This window comes from Peromyscus leucopus, chromosome 20, assembly GCF_004664715.2.
Source record: "Peromyscus leucopus breed LL Stock chromosome 20, UCI_PerLeu_2.1, whole genome shotgun sequence".
NCBI classification, from domain to species: domain Eukaryota; kingdom Metazoa; phylum Chordata; class Mammalia; order Rodentia; family Cricetidae; genus Peromyscus; species Peromyscus leucopus.
The window spans coordinates 58,428,495-58,444,555 of NC_051080.1; positions in this window are offsets into that span (position 1 = coordinate 58,428,495).

A 16,061-nucleotide genomic window follows, 5' to 3' on the forward strand; every position below is an offset into this window, starting at 1 on the left:
TAAGCCAGAAGTTGACGGTTACTGAGAGCCAGTCAGGTGGAAACAACCCTTTTAGAGTTTGTTACGTGTGGAATCTCATGAATTCACTGTGCTGGCCCTATGAAGTGAGGAAAGAAAGCAGCAGGAGATGATCACAGTGCCGATTCCTGATCCTTAACAAATTCATAAAACTGTATCTTGTTCATGCTGAAAGAGCCCACACAACGCTCTGAACGTGTGCTCCAGCATATATGTGTGGGGAAATCCCAGTATAACAGTGTTCAGGGTGATATCTAAGGGAGACGTGATGGCTACCATTCATTCTCACTTGACTGCATTTACAACCACCGGGGAGATGCAACTCTGGGCTTATATTTGAGGTATTTCCAAAGAAGTTTAACTGAGGAGGAAAATCCCACCCTGAAGGTGAGGGTGGTGTCTCATGGATTGGGGTTCTCAAACTGAAAAAAAAAAAAAGTAAAAAGAAGAAATGAGCTGAGTGTCAGCATTCATCTGTCCGACCTTGGTGACCGTGGGTGCAATACGACCAGCTGCCCATTGTTCCTGATATCATGCTTTCCTACCACGATAGACTGTTTCCCAAACTACAACCAAAACAAACCATTCCTTCCTTTAGTTACCTTTTCAGGCATTTTCATTTTCTCACAGCTAGGGGGAAAGTAGCCAATGCAGGAAGTGTTTACATCATGAGAAGTGCTCCGGTGGATGGACCCATCTGCTCTCCAAGAGCTTCTGTTGATGAGTTTGATCCTTACAGCTTCATCATGTAAGGACACAGATTTCCTCTCCTCTAGAGGACATAACAACAAGGAACCAGAGGTGAAACTTGCCAGTGTCTTGATCTTGGGCTGTGTATCAACCAGAAATATGGGAAATAAAAGTCAGTCCTTCATGAATGACCCAGCTTCCGGGATTCTATTACAGCAGTCCTAAGTGGAGGAGGACAGACCTGGGGACCATTCACATGGGAGTGCTACTCCCACTCTCTGCCTCTAGCTTCTCCACCTGGAAAAGGTGCAGAGAGAGATGGGTGACAAATGTCAGGGCTTGAAAATGGCTTCTGACATGTAAGATTTTGTTTTCCCAATTCAGACTCAATTTCATAGAACATTCTCTTTTCCTCTGAAATGGCGTTTTTTTAAAACAAGCTCCTAATGAGCAGATATACCTCTACAGTATCAGAATTTAGTTCTTGAGGATGGGATAAGTAGGGTGACTGTGCCATGTGTCTAGTCGGTCACAGACAAGAAATACTTCTGCATAACACACTAGGCTAGGTGGACAAGGAAGGAGGAAATAGCAACCTACAGACAATATTTATTTTTGTGTGTATATTCTATGTGTAAGGCACCTGTCAGAGAATGACTTGGCAGAAGTTGATTCTCTCCTTCCAGCATATGGGTTCTGGGTGAACTCAGGTTCATCAAGATTGAAGCACTGCGCTATCTCACCAGCCCTGAGTTACTTCTTAGTACAAGATCTTGCTGTCTATTCCTGGTTGACTTCAAACATTCAGTCCTCCCAGGTTAGCATGCCAAGTTGGGGATTTGCAGACCGTCACCAACACATCCACCTTGGAGTAACTTTTCAAAGAATTTTCATATATATGAAATGCTATATGCAAAACATATATGATTTGCATGCTGGCTCAAAGAATTCCAGAAGTTATGATCAGAGATCCTGAACTATATCTGGTCAGAGATTCTTGTCAACCAACAAAATCATGCTCCCTCAAGACCCCCAAGAGCCCTTTATCTCTCAAGCATAAGCCACACAGATGCCAGAACAGTTGAGTCTTGAGTGCCTACATTTGTTTGTTCTTCAGAGTTTGAAATAGCTTCAGGGTAGGAACAAAAGTGCTGTGTTTGAAAGTAAAAACCTGGGGTAGTCTTGGCTAGTGAATGAAAGTCAGCTGACTGTGAAACTGGGAGACACTGACAGTCTTTTTTTTTTTTTTTTATGTTGGAGAGAAAGACATTGAAGGTGATGTTAGAACATAAGACAGGCAGCTAAAAAGGAATTCAGTTTACACGACTCGGGGACCGGGATGCTGTAGCAAAATTACTCTAGATTACACTTTATAAGGTGATGCTTTGAGCAAACTTTAGTCAGGAGAGCTTCTGTGGGTGAGGATAAGCCTGTATTATCTTAATGGATTTTTGATGGAATACCAAAATTTGGAAGCCACGGGGCTGTGCTTTAATCAAGAAGTAATTCTCTCTACAACCCATTTTTCATCTTAATGTGCAGTGCAGTGACTTGCTCATCACACTTTCCCTTCGTTTTCATGACCGTCTTAAGTGTATTTTTCCAAAGAGCAACCGATGACAACCCCCAGAGCACTTGCGTGAGCTCTTACTCCTGTGAGCATTTCAGGTGATACTGTTCTTAGCATTCTGTCATCTTCCTTATGCTTTCATTTACTTTCTCAGCTGCCAAAAGCCCCCCATTTATTTGTCTGCTTCCTCTTGTGTCAGGCCATTCTGAGAGGTAATTTTTCATCTTGTCAGTTTCCTTATCCCAATGGCCCATTCATTTTCTTCAGCCCCCTTTCCCTTTTTCCCCCATTCCCCATCATGACAGCCTTGCTTGAGTGAAGTTTTAATGTGTTCAAGAGTCAACGGCAGAAGATGGTGATCAGAGTAGAACGCAAAGATGGGTTGATTTAATAGCGATCCCAGGGTTTTACATCAATCACTGCTCTTGGTTGTGAATGGTGGAAACTCAAGTTACCTTAAGGAAAGGGGAAATGTTGAAAGACTAACTAGAAAATGATTGTAGGGTGGCTTAGAGTTTCTATTGCTGTGGTGAAACACTGTGACCAAAAGTGGCCTGGGAAGGAAAGAGTTTATTTAGCTTATATGTCCATGTCACAGCTTATCAGTGAAGGCAGTCAGGGCAGGAACCTGGAGGCAGGACCTGATGCAGAGGACAGGGAAGAGTGCTGCTTACTGGCTTGCTTGGCCTGCTTTCTTACACAATGCAGGACTACCAGCCCAGGGATGGCACCCCGTACAGTGGGCTGGACCTTCCCACATCAATCACTAATTAAGAAAATACCCTAAGACTTGCCTATAGCCCCATCTTAGAGGGGTGTTTTCTCAACCGAGGTTCCGTCTTCTGACATGACTCTAATTCATGTCAAGTTGACATGAAAACAAGCTAGAATGTGGGGTAAAACAGAATGGAAGAAGCTGATGGAGGATGGTCATAAACTAGCTCCAGGATTCAGTGCCCCTACATCTTGGTATATTAATTACTTCTCTTGTTGCGGCAACAAAATACCCAGTGAAAGCAGCTTAAGCAAAGAAGGGTTTATTTGGCTTACAGTTTGAAATGGTCCAGTCCGTCAGAGTGGGGAAATCATGGTAGCAGTAGGGTAAGGGGCTGGCAATATTGCATCCACAGTCAGCAAGCATAAAGTGACGGATGCTGTGCTCTCCTTACATTTCTTATTCAGTCTAGGACACTAGCACATGGAGGGTTTCCTTCTGCATTTAGGATGGAGCTTCCTCCAATTAACCTAATCTAGAACATCTTCTTGTGTACGTGCCCAGAGGCTTTTTTTTTCTAGATAATTCTATTCCCTGTCAAGTTGATCATCAATATGAATCATACACAGTGAAATGACTAAGGTAATGCCATCCTGTCCTAAATTGGTTTTGTGACTGCCTGGTCGCTTCTCAGTCTTCTACCCAACTCTTACTCCTAACAGCTACATTCCCCTTGGCAATGCTTCTGCGGCTGTCTACGATCTTGACGGTCCAAACAAATTATGTGGTGTCTGTAAAATGCCACTAAGCTTTATAAAGGAAAAAGGCATTACTAGTCCACCCCAAATCCCTCACTAATGTATCCCCTAGCCTTGATGTAATTATAGATTTATCTTTTGAAATGCTGTATCCCTGAGCTTGGGTACCAAGAGACTGTTCACAGGTGTGAGCCTCTTCTTGGTCCGTCCATTAATAAAAGGACTCAAAACTTGGATTGACAATCAGCATGGTTGTCAACAAGTCTCTCATATCAGTCATTTCAACATGGGCTGTTTTTTACCCCATCCAGCCCGTTTGTTTCATTCTTTAAGCAAGACGTCTCTGTGTCCTGAAAAACGTGGCTCTAGTGTTTTTATTCCAGATTTCCATCTTCCAGAAGACAGCCTCTCTGTCCTGTAGATGTAATTCTAAATGGTCTTATTAAATAAGAAACACAGAGCCAAATAAAGAGTTAAAAGCCCAGAGATTGCGCAGTAGCCAAGAGCTAAGACCACCTTATCATACCACTCACGTCCTTCCCCTGAGAGAGAGGCCTTCTTTTTGTGTCCTGTCTTTTTATTGCCTTTCTGTTCTGCCTTCTCATTGGCTCTAAACCCAACCACATGACTTCCTCATCACTGCCTGTCTATACAGACTGTACCTTGCTCTATAGATTACTGCCAGGGAAGACAACTGGTTAGTGTCACTGGTCATGTGGGCCTGACTCTGAATATCAGGCAGATCTGAGTCACATGGTGAGGTGGTAAGGGCAAAGACCTGGCACCATACCTCACAACCATATTATAACCAGGTTCTGGAGAGCAGTGGATCTCCACAGGAAAGAATGATAAGGGGACAAAAGTGACATGTGGGTACTGCAGAATGTAAACTGTCTTTAAAAACTGTCTTCCTGCAAAACCATGCAGGAAGTAGTCTCTTCCTCTGGTGGGATCCTGAATTATGATGTGAAGACTACATTGAGAATTACAGTTGAGAAATTAACCCAATAGCTTTTGTTTAAAACTATCAGATTATTTTTAAAATGTCTATAGTAATCCCTTTCTCTGAATCCTCACTATAAAATGGTTTCCTGTTGTATACACTTCAAGAATATATCTTGGGGGCTGGAGAGATGGATCAGTGGTTAAGAGCACTGACTACTCTTCCAGAAGACTTGGGTTCAATTCCCAGCACCCACATGGCAGCTCACAACGGTCTGCAATTCCAGTTTCAGGGGATCCAAGACCTTTACACAGATATATGTGCAAGCAGAACACTAGGCCTTACACACACACACACACACACACACACACAGAGAGAGAGAGAGAGAGAGAGACAGAGAGACAGAGAGACAGAGAGACAGAGAGAGAGAGAGACAGAGAGAGAGAGAGAGAGAGAGAGAGTCGGGAGGCAGAGCCAGGCGGATCTCTGAGAGTTCGAGGCCAGCCTGGTCTACAGAGCGAGATCCAGGAAAAGCACAAAGCCATGCAGAGAAACCCTGTCTCGAAAAACAAAAAAATAAAAATAAAGAAATAAATACATATTTTAAAAAAGAATGTATTTTCTTTGGCCATTGAAATAATAATAAACAATGCAAGGCAGAATTCTGAAACATTAAAAATGACCATTCATAAATCAGACACATGAATGATTCCCTTAACCAGCAGGTGACAGTCACACACGTGAAGGCTTAGCTGTCATCTTATCCAGGTGTGGCGAATTGTTGAATTCAGGGAGGCTGAATGAGTATGAGCAGAGGATTTTGGGATTCTTTTGATTAGGGATTAGAAACCCAAATAGCTGTCAAAGAATGACTAACGTATGGTGATATTTTATTTGTGCTGAAATGTGATTTTAATTGTATATTAATAAATAAAGATGCCTGGGGATCAGAGCTAAGAGCAAGCCATTAAGCAGAAGTCTGGTAGTGGTAGCACGCACCCTTATTCTGATCACATGACAGGCAAAGTCTCTGTGTGTTCAAGGACACAGCCAGCATGGAGACACACGCCTTTAATCCCAGTACCAACCACAGATACCCGGAGGTCTGTATAAGCAGGCAGTGACAAGGAAATCATGTGGTTGGGTTTAGAGCCAATGAGAAGGCAGAACAGAAGGCAATAAAAAGACAGGATACAGGAAGAAGGTCTCTCTCTCAGGGAAAGGACGGCAACAAATGGTAAGATAAGGTGGTCTTAGCTCTTGACTACTGCTCAGTCTCTGGGCTTTTAACTCTTTATTTGGCTCTGTGTTTCTTATTTAATAAGACCATTTAGAATTACATCTACACTAACATACGTGGAATCCCTGAAACTAGAGACTTCACAGTGTTGTGTGGGTAGCAGTCACTGGCTATGGGATTCATGTATCATCCAGGAAAACCACGGGAGAGGGGAAGAAAGTCAAGTTGTAGGATGCTCTACCAGTTAAAATGTGTGCGGTTTGAAAGAACCGAGGATGTAAGATAATAAAAGTATGTGTCTGACTTGTTTTACTTACAGAATGCCCTTAAGGGCTATCCACGTGGTTACAAATGGCAGGATGGCACTTCATTGTGTATATGGACCACTTTGACTTCACCCATTCACCTGTTCTGGGACACTAAGGTTGATGAAGAGAAAGGCCTTAAATGCTGAAATTGTTTACATGTCTTACATTTACAATAGCTGCCCTGCCCCTCACCGGTGGGGGAAAACAACCTTCACTATATCGTCTTACCTTGCTGAAACCGACTTTCACACGAAGGCGTAGCATTGCCATTCTGACGAGGCATTTTTCCTGGAGAAGCTGCCTCCTTGCTATTGTAACGACATTTGTGGAGCTTTCCAGATTGCAAACCTTGTAAGTGTGTGCATTCCCCAATTAGTGCTCACAAGAATATGGGGCTTGGCGAAACATTTTATATGCAGCTTCTATAATTGAGTGACTCCAATAATCTGTGATTTTAGCAGGGTCAATCTCAATAAATTTGAGGTGGCTTGAGGTGGGAAAGAAACTGTACATATGAGATGCTATTACCGTCCAAACAGCAAGAAGAAAATGACACTGTTATTTCCTGGAGAGCAAACATCATCATTCTAGTAATGAGTGTGGGGATTTAGAATCCCAAATCGAGGATTCTCCCCTACTTTCCCACCTACTTTAATTTTCCCACCTATTTTAATTGCCTGGTTCTTCCAAACTGGATATGTGCCTTTGGCCATTTGTCATAACAGTCTTACAAGCCCTGTAGGGGCCACTGTCTCCTGCTTTGGTGGATGAGGCAGATGTCTGTTTGGTGGTCTTTGAATGGTTGGGGGAGCTAACACTCCATGGATCCAATTTTTGACTATTAGGAGATAGGGGTTTGTAGATAAATATTTCTCCCTCTGCTTCCTAAGACAAGATAATGAAACTTTCAAACCTGTAAGAGTTTCTAATCTGCTCTCAAAACCATCAGTACCAGTATCGGTGGTTGTTGGGTTTCATCGGACTTGTTCTCATCCTTTGCCAATTGTCTGTTGCATCCAGTAAAAAAGTCATCATGCTCAACTTAGTCACACTCAGGGCCAGGTAGTTCAGAGTGCTCTCTATCTCTCTGTCTCTCTGTTTCTCTGTCTCTCTCTCTACCCTCCCTCTCTCCTTCCCTCCCCCTCCCTCTCCTCTCTCTCTCTCTCTCTCTCTCTCTCTCTCTCTCTCTCTCTCTCTCTCTCACACACACACACACACACACACACACACACACACACAATGAAAAACCTCCTAGTCTACTAATGAAGAGGTAAATGATAATAAATTTCATCAAACAGATACAAATAAAATACCACAGAAATAAAGATTGGGGGATGGGGATAGAAGGAGGACTTGCTTCCACGGAGAAGCTGATTCTTTTGTACCTACTGAAAATGTTGAAGGAGGCTCTGCTTTGTCCCTATTGGTACTTCTGGCACTGGTTATACCTTGTTCAAAGGAAGCTTTCAGGATCTGTGGTCGTGGAGCAGCTAACAGGCTGTGGCTCCCATGGGTTACACACCACTAGTGGGTGCTTTCCTTGTGTTATGCTAATTTCCACAGGGCTAGTAAGTGTCCTAAGAGAGCAAGACTTAAGAAGTTAAGATGTCCACCATGGTTTCTAGTTACAGGGAGAGCCAACACAGAACACACCTTACTCCAGTCTCACTTGAAGGGCTGAAATGCTGTTTTCCCATCACTGTGACTATCCACCCTTTGGCACACTTACTCATGATCATACCCATGTTGCACTGTCAGCAGCTGGAACAACCAGAAAGGAACACGACAACCCCTTTGACCATATGCCTTCTGGAAATAACACGGTACCAGTTACTCATCATGGCAAGCCTCATTACATCTTAGAATTGTATGGGAATTACCACGCAACAGCTGTTGGCCAAATGAGAATGTATTAGGCCCTGAGCATCACTAAGAGCTCATCACAGGACACATCCTCCCAGCCGGAGCTCCCACCCGTTGGCCAGGCTCTTGAGATGGCAATCTCACCTAGGAACTGCCTGCCTCAGTATCACAGGAGTGCTCAGTACCATCCTGGACCAACCCTTAGGACCATAAGATCCACTGCTTTCCACTGTTTGGCTTTGGAGATTTGAGATGAGATTTTTCTCTCTAGGTTTACATCCAAGCCGTGCTTTCTCCTAGGTTGAGAATGTTTGTATAATAAATAGTTAACAGGATCATGATGTGTGTGTGTGTGTGTGTGTGTGTGTGTGTATGTGTGTGTGTGTGTGTGTGTAATAAAAAGGCAAATACACGATAAGGATGTATGACTGTTGAAGTCCAATCTTTGGTAGGCTCATTAAAAATACCCTCATTATATAAACTTTTAGCATAAATAAGGTCAGGCCACCCACTCTTCCTTTGCTTCTGGAGAATGAAATAAAGGCCATGGGAGAATTGAAGGCAGCCATTCTGTGCCATTTGGAGCTGACAGAGGAAAAGGGCCAGGCAGTCTTGCTTTTGTTAAAATTATTTTCCTGGACTACTCATCAAAGCCACTGAGTCCGATGGTACACATTCCTGAAAGCCTAGCGCTTTGGGAGACTGCAGCAGGACAACCCAGAGTTTAAGGTCAGCCTGGAAACGCTCTCACAAACAAAACAAACACACATCGTGAGACCTAAGGTATAACGTCTGTCTGCAGCTGTATGGCTTACATGGCATTGATTGTGATCGTAAATCATGTTTAAAAATTGGGAGTGTTCACTTTATTTGCCAAAAATAAACTTGATTATGGCATGACAGCACATAATGATCAGAGTAACTGGCATGTCACCTCAAGACTCAGCATTTTAATTGAGAACATTCAGGATCATGTTTTCTATTTATTTCAAATATCCCACTAATTACTGTAAACTATAGTTAACACACTGTTACAGAACGTTAGGCATTATTCCTCCTACTCAAATGCATTCTTGTACTAAGAACCATCATCTCTCAAAGCCTTCCTCCGTCCCGATTTCCCCAGACCTTGCAACACCTGAGGTTCTCTAGAGATCAACCTTAGAGCTTCCACATATGGGAACATACATTTGTTTCCCTGTGTCTGACTTTTCTATCTTGAGAAGTTCATACAACATATTTTGATCATGTGCATACAGTCAGTCCCCAACTCCTCCCAAATCCTCCCCCACCTTCTTATATGCCCCCATCTTCATACCCACTGTTCTTTCTTAATGTCCCATTGATCCCAATTTGTGCTGTCCTGGGTATGGAGCCATCCACCGGAATGTGGTCTACCTACCAGGAGCCACACCATTTAATAAAACCGACTCTCCTTCCCCCAGGAGCCGTCAACTGCCCATTGTTTTTCAGTTATTGGTGGGGGCTCATGAACCCCCTTCCCACTCCATGTTTAAATATTGACTGGGTTGATCTCATCCAGGTATGTGCCGACTTAGGTCATTTGGTTCCATCCACATTGCTTCACATGACAGGATTTCACCTTTTTAAAACATAGTTTAACTTTATGTGCACTGGTGTGAAGGTGTCAGAGCTCCTGGAATGGGAGTTACAGAAAGCTGTGAGCTGCCCTGTGGGTGCTGGGAATTGAACCCCGGTCCTTTGGAAGAGCGCCCGTACTCCTAATCCCTAAGCAGTCTCTCCAGCCCCGGATTTTACCCTTTATGTGGCTCAGTATTCCATCACATACACAGACTATATTTCTCTTTTATCCATTTATCTGCCAATGGACACTTAGCACACTGTTCCCATCTTTGGCTATTATGAATATATGTGCTATTGCAGGCATCTTTTAATAAGCTGACTTCAGTTCCTTCAGTAGTGGAATACGTGAATCACATTGAAGTTCAATTTTCAGGTTTCTGTGTAACTTACACCATTTGCATAGTGGCTGGACTGACATTTCTACCAACAGATGAAGGTGCCCTGTTTTGAAATTGAAGTGTCCTTCACAGGCTCCTGTGTGTATACACTTGCTCCCCCACTGGTTGGTGAGGTTTGTTGGGGAGGGGGGTGCTGTGGATATCACTCTATGTAAATAAAACACTGATGGCCAATGACCAGGCAGGAGGTAGGTGGGACAAGGAGAGAGGAGAGTTCTGGGAAGCGGAAGGCTGGGGGAGAGACACTGCAGCCACCGCCAGGAGAAACAGCATGTGAAGACGCCGGGAAGCCACCAGCCACGTGGCAAGGTATAGATTTATAGAAATGGGTTAATTTAAGATAAAAGAACAGTTAGCGAGAAGCCTGCCACGGCCATACAGTTTATAAGTGATATAAGCGTCTGAGTGATTATTTTATAAGTGGATTGTGGGGCTGCGGGGCTTGGGGAACCTGGAGAGAAGCCCTCCAGCTACAAATGGCGCCCAACGGCTCGAGTTTCCACCTTAAACCTGAGAATATTTAATAACCAATTCTGAACAGAGCCAAAACCAGGTTCCTGCTTCTTGTCTCATATGAGCAGCTAGACGCCGCAAAACGCAGGTTTGAACACTGGCGGGTTCCTGGCGGGTGCGTTTGACCGGCAGTATGGCGGAAATGAGGCATCTGCCAGCGGCAAATTAAGCTGTGTGGTAGATTTAGTCTTTACTACTATTTAAAAAAAAAAAAAAAAAAAAAAAAAAAAAAAAGAGGTTTCTGGGCTACATGCTGCTTTGATAAAAGCTTAGACCCACTATTTCTGAGACTTGATGACTCCCAGAGCTGGCGGAAAACGTACCACTGCCATGTTGGAAGCTGAAGTGGGCGGAGCCAGCAGCCACAGCGCCGTTTCAGGCTTACAATGGTACAGTTTAAAGCAATAGGCTCAAGGCTCAAAGTAATATAAAACATAAGCCACGTAACGATGGCTACCACACAGATAATCTGGATTATGTTGTCTTTGATATTCGTAACTGAAGAAAAACATTTGATTACAAAAGCTGTTGAGTTATGCCAAAATGTATATTTTAAAAGTACCTTGACTTCAAAATTTGGATATAAGGATATGTTACTTTGGAAAAGAAGTTCTGCTTTTGTCTCCACAGAAAGCCAGAGGCTGTGGACTTGTTCCAGATTAAGATACATCAGGTTTCACCAGCCAAGACCCCCTGAAAGGTCTCCGATGACACCATGGCCCAGATGATCCAACATCCAGACCAGTTTCAAGGCAACTGGTTCACACAATACAGCCTCACGGACTACCCCATAGGTCTAAAATTTTCTTTGTATCCCCATAAGATACAGCGCCCCCCTCCAGCAGGAAGTAGTAAGAGATGCTACGCCCAAATTCCCAAATATACCAAGCTGGCTTTAGAGGTGGAATTGGCTCACTCCCCCTCTAAACCCAGACATATTGCTTTAAAAAAAAAAATGGTTAAAAGATTCTTGTGTCCCAAATCAGAAGAGCCCTCTGGTGTGGGACAGAGAAAAACCAATATTTTTATTTAAAACAGGTTGATTATAAATGTGATCTCTTTCTAAAAAAGAAAAGGGATATAATATAGATATATAGGAGGATATGGAGATGATAAGATAAAAGGGTAGATTAATGAACCTACTTTTAAAGAACAACTTGTTTAAAATGTTTTACATTGGTATAGATTTTAGTTTATGTTTAAAATGTTTTACATTGGTAAAAATTTTAGTTTATTAATACAAACTTAAAGTTAATTTTGTTATACTGTATATATATATTTCTATTCTTGTTTGAGGTATTATGTTTAACTCATTTAAAATTGTAATGGATGATTAAAAATAGATTAATAATCAGTCATCTATGATAATCATATTTGTAGCCATGTTAGTTAAGTCTTCTAGATATACATAGATATATTTCAGATAGATAGGTAATCTTCAAACACTTCATAGACCTAGAGAATATGGCATTTAAATAACTTAGAATTCTGTTGACGTGAGACACAATTGCTCCTGGCTGCACCAATTGATCCCGAGAGAATGTTGGGCTTCTAGACATTTCCATTTGGAAGTTTGTCTTTTTGGCACAAAATGGCCTACTGGGCAAAGAACTGCCCTTGCCTTGACGGCTGACAGTACAAATGCAATGCTGTCCTTTCTGGACAAGCGGGACACAAGGAAAGCGACCAATGTACTCTGCCAAGACAGGGTAAGATGGTCTCTCAAAATTTCTGCTTCTGAAAATGGTCTGTCAGATACTCTAGGCCTGTAGCCAATTTGAATGCACCAACAAAGCTGAGAAACATCAGGTGACTGTCCAGGCTGCCAGCTGTCTTGGTCTACTCTTGCAAGATTCCCGAAGTTGCTTGCATCCGTCTACCATTTCTCAGGTACCATTATGTTCCTTCTCAGGTCTTTGATGTGGTTGAAGGCTAGATAGTCATATTTTCCTCAGTTATGATAAAAGATAAGTTAGCTATAAAACCTTAAACTCACAAATATAAGATAGATAGGACATCTTCTTTAATATTGTAACTATAATTCTTGCTCGGTAATTGTTTTGTTATATGTAATTTTACCATGTTAAAGTTAAAACCTTCCTTTTTAAAAAAAGAAGAAAGGGGAAGTGCTGTGGATATCACTCTATGTAAATAAAACACTGATGGCCAATGACCAGGCAGGAGGTAGGTGGGACAAGGAGAGAGGAGAGTTCTGGGAAGCGGAAGGCTGGGGGAGAGACACTGCAGCCACCGCCAGGAGAAACAGCATGTGAAGACGCCGGGAAGCCACCAGCCACGTGGCAAGGTATAGATTTATAGAAATGGGTTAATTTAAGATAAAAGAACAGTTAGCGAGAAGCCTGCCACGGCCATACAGTTTATAAGTGATATAAGCGTCTGAGTGATTATTTTATAAGTGGATTGTGGGGCTGCGGGGCTTGGGGAACCTGGAGAGAAGCCCTCCAGCTACAGGGGGGTGCTGTCGATCTTTGAAAAACAAGAGACTGGCTGGCAGAAGCTTATACTCACTTCTCATTGAGGCAGGCTGCTGCCTCCTGTTCTGTACAAGCAGCTCTAGATGCTGAGCCTAGCCCACCATGACGGGCTAGAGCCTCTCCAAACATGACAAAATAAACCTGTCCACTCTGGCTTCTGTCTGGTATTTTGTGATAGTAATACGGGTCCCCTTCTCTCACATTTTTCCTGGGCTTCTCTTGATAACCTTCCAAATGTAGTAAGGCTTGTCTGCACTCACAAATGAAATTTCAGTGGCTTTTCCTTCTTTGGACCCCCACCCTACTCCTGCCCTACTGCCAACATGAGCACTGCCTGCCTCACTGCTGTACTTTTCCTGAGATCTGATAGGAAACCAAGAAATCCAAAAACAATTCCACCTGGGTCTAGCTTGGTGCATCAGGTTAATTAGGATTGCTTGCAGGAGCACAGGCCACTTGCAGAAAGCCATAATACTGAGTTTCTGTCCCCAGCAAGTATTAACTGCTCATGTATCTCCAGGGAGAAGAGGGACCTTGCAGGCTGCCTCATGCACCCCTGGCTTTCACAAGGGGATGTCACCAAGTCTGACTTTGAGAGGGTTCATGCAGACTTCAAGGTAATGGCTATTGTGTGCTCAAGGACAAGTTCTACAATAACATCCACATTCTATGTACTTAGAACAACAGGAAAGGACAGTGGAAAACACAAAAGGGAGGAACAGATGCTGCCAGGCAATGTGTTCTTGAAAATAATGTTTCAATTCACAATAGCAAAAATTAGGAATCAACCTAACTGTCCACCAATGGAGGAAGGGACACTGTCGTAACAAGAGATGAAATGCTACCATCTGACAGTACCAACGCACCTGGAAGGGACTAAGTACAATAGAGCAGGTCTAAATCAATGGAAGGATTTCTTTGGAAATCAAGTGGATCTCACAGAAGTTACCAGGGAGTGGGGTGGGGGCGAGTTACAGAGATTCACCGATGCCACTAGATTGGATGAAGTTTTGGTGTTCTACTACACAGATGGATGTCTAACCATGCTTGAAAATGGCTAGATTTTAAACGGTCTCCCGACAGAAAAGCAGTAAATATGGTGACTATACCAGAATTCTTGATTTTATTACAAAATCCATTCATGTGTAGAAACAGCATCCTCTACCCCATAGCCACCATAGTGTTGTTTTAAACACTCCCAGGCTTCCCCCCCACACCTGTTTAAAGTACCTATTCTATCGAGGACTATAGGGGTCCAACCCCTCGATAGTCCCCTCCCAGGGTCCGGGAAGAATCTACAACCAGCTGATAATTAATCTTTGATGAGATGAAATGAATCTATGTACACAAAACTCCTTAGTCCATATACTTTATTATTCTGTGACAGTTATAAGCTTATATTCTGCTCTCATAATTAGGTCATCTTTAGCCTGATTTCTCTCTACACTTGTTCTGCGATCCCCTCTAGGTTCTATCTTAATTCCTTCATCTAGTTCTGCCCCTTCTAGGTTCTCATCCATCTTGTTCTTTCCTATATCATCTCCTCTCCCGTCTCCTTCTCTCTCATCTGGCTCTTCCTCATCTTCCATCTCGTTCCTCTAGTATTCTGCTGTAGCCCTTCAATCTACTTCTTCCCCATCTCAGTTTGTTCCTCTTACCCATCTAGTTCTTCCATTCTCTTCTCTCTTCTCTGTCTTTTCGTGCCCTGAGAGTTCTGGTATATATACACTTACAAGCAGTATTCCCTTAGCAGTACAAAACCAGGCTTCCAGGGTCAAATGGAGGAGTGATAAGAATCACATAGGGAGGCAATAACCGTTAATTACCATTTGCAACCCCAGAGGGAAGTGACCAATGGGGAAATGGATTAACTAAAGGCTAAATTCAGGTAATATCTAAGAAGAGGGCTCTTATGTGCTCAACTATAATCTTAGAAACTGTTAAGAATCTATAAGTTGCTAGGTCAATGGGAGAAAATAAAACTGTCTTTTTTCCTGTGGCTCCTATCTGTCCAAGCTGTCTGCCGTTTTTCTGCACGTTGGGGGAAAGTGTGCTCAGTCTCTAGGCAACCTGTGTACAGCTAGATGCCTCTGGTGATAGTTAAAGGGAGATCTGAAACTGGAGGTAAGGTTTGGGAAAGGAGGAAGTTAAGCTTAATTAGCACATCCACCAGGCCTTCTCAAACAGGTAGCCTGGATGCTTAAGTCTGATCTTAGAGAGTACAGAGGTATCTCTGATAAGGTACTTTCCTCCATCCGGCAATGGACCTGGCCGGATGCTACCAATAATGATAATTACAGGGAGGCTTGAACTGGGAGTTCTGGCTGAGCATAGCTGTTAGCACAGAAGGTTATCTAAATATTCCTGGAAGTGGTTAGGTAAGTAGTTAGAGGTCTATAAAGTTAATAAGGCTGTAAGAAAGGAGGGGTCTGAGCTAAATTGTGTAAAGCTATTACTTAATGTCTACCTGACTTGGGCGGTGTCCCCTTGTGGAATTTACCTTAAGTCAGGAGACTCGCCTGTGGGTTGTTATCACTGTTAATCCTCGGAAATTGGGTGACCACCTGGGTGATGTCTCCTTTAGTCCTTGGAAGTGGCTAGGGGAGATATCTGATTCCAGAGAAACCCTTTCCTGAGGCTGTTCTCCAAATACCTGGAATGTGTATGTCTAGAGAGTGATCAGTCCACATTGTTAGCCCTTCTTAGGGAAAAGTCAATTGGGAAAACTATGAAGGCACACATGATTTTCATAACAGAATACAGCTGATATATAACAAGCCAAGTAACACCAAAAACTCCTTGGAATTTGGCTTCCTCTGGAGGAATTCCCTGATTCCTCCAGGTAGTGACTTTGCCATAACCAGCTGAGTTCTTATGATATTCCTGCGGCCCGCAGCACTATTCTGTCTTGCTGGTTGGTTGACTATACAGAAGGTGGCTTGTGA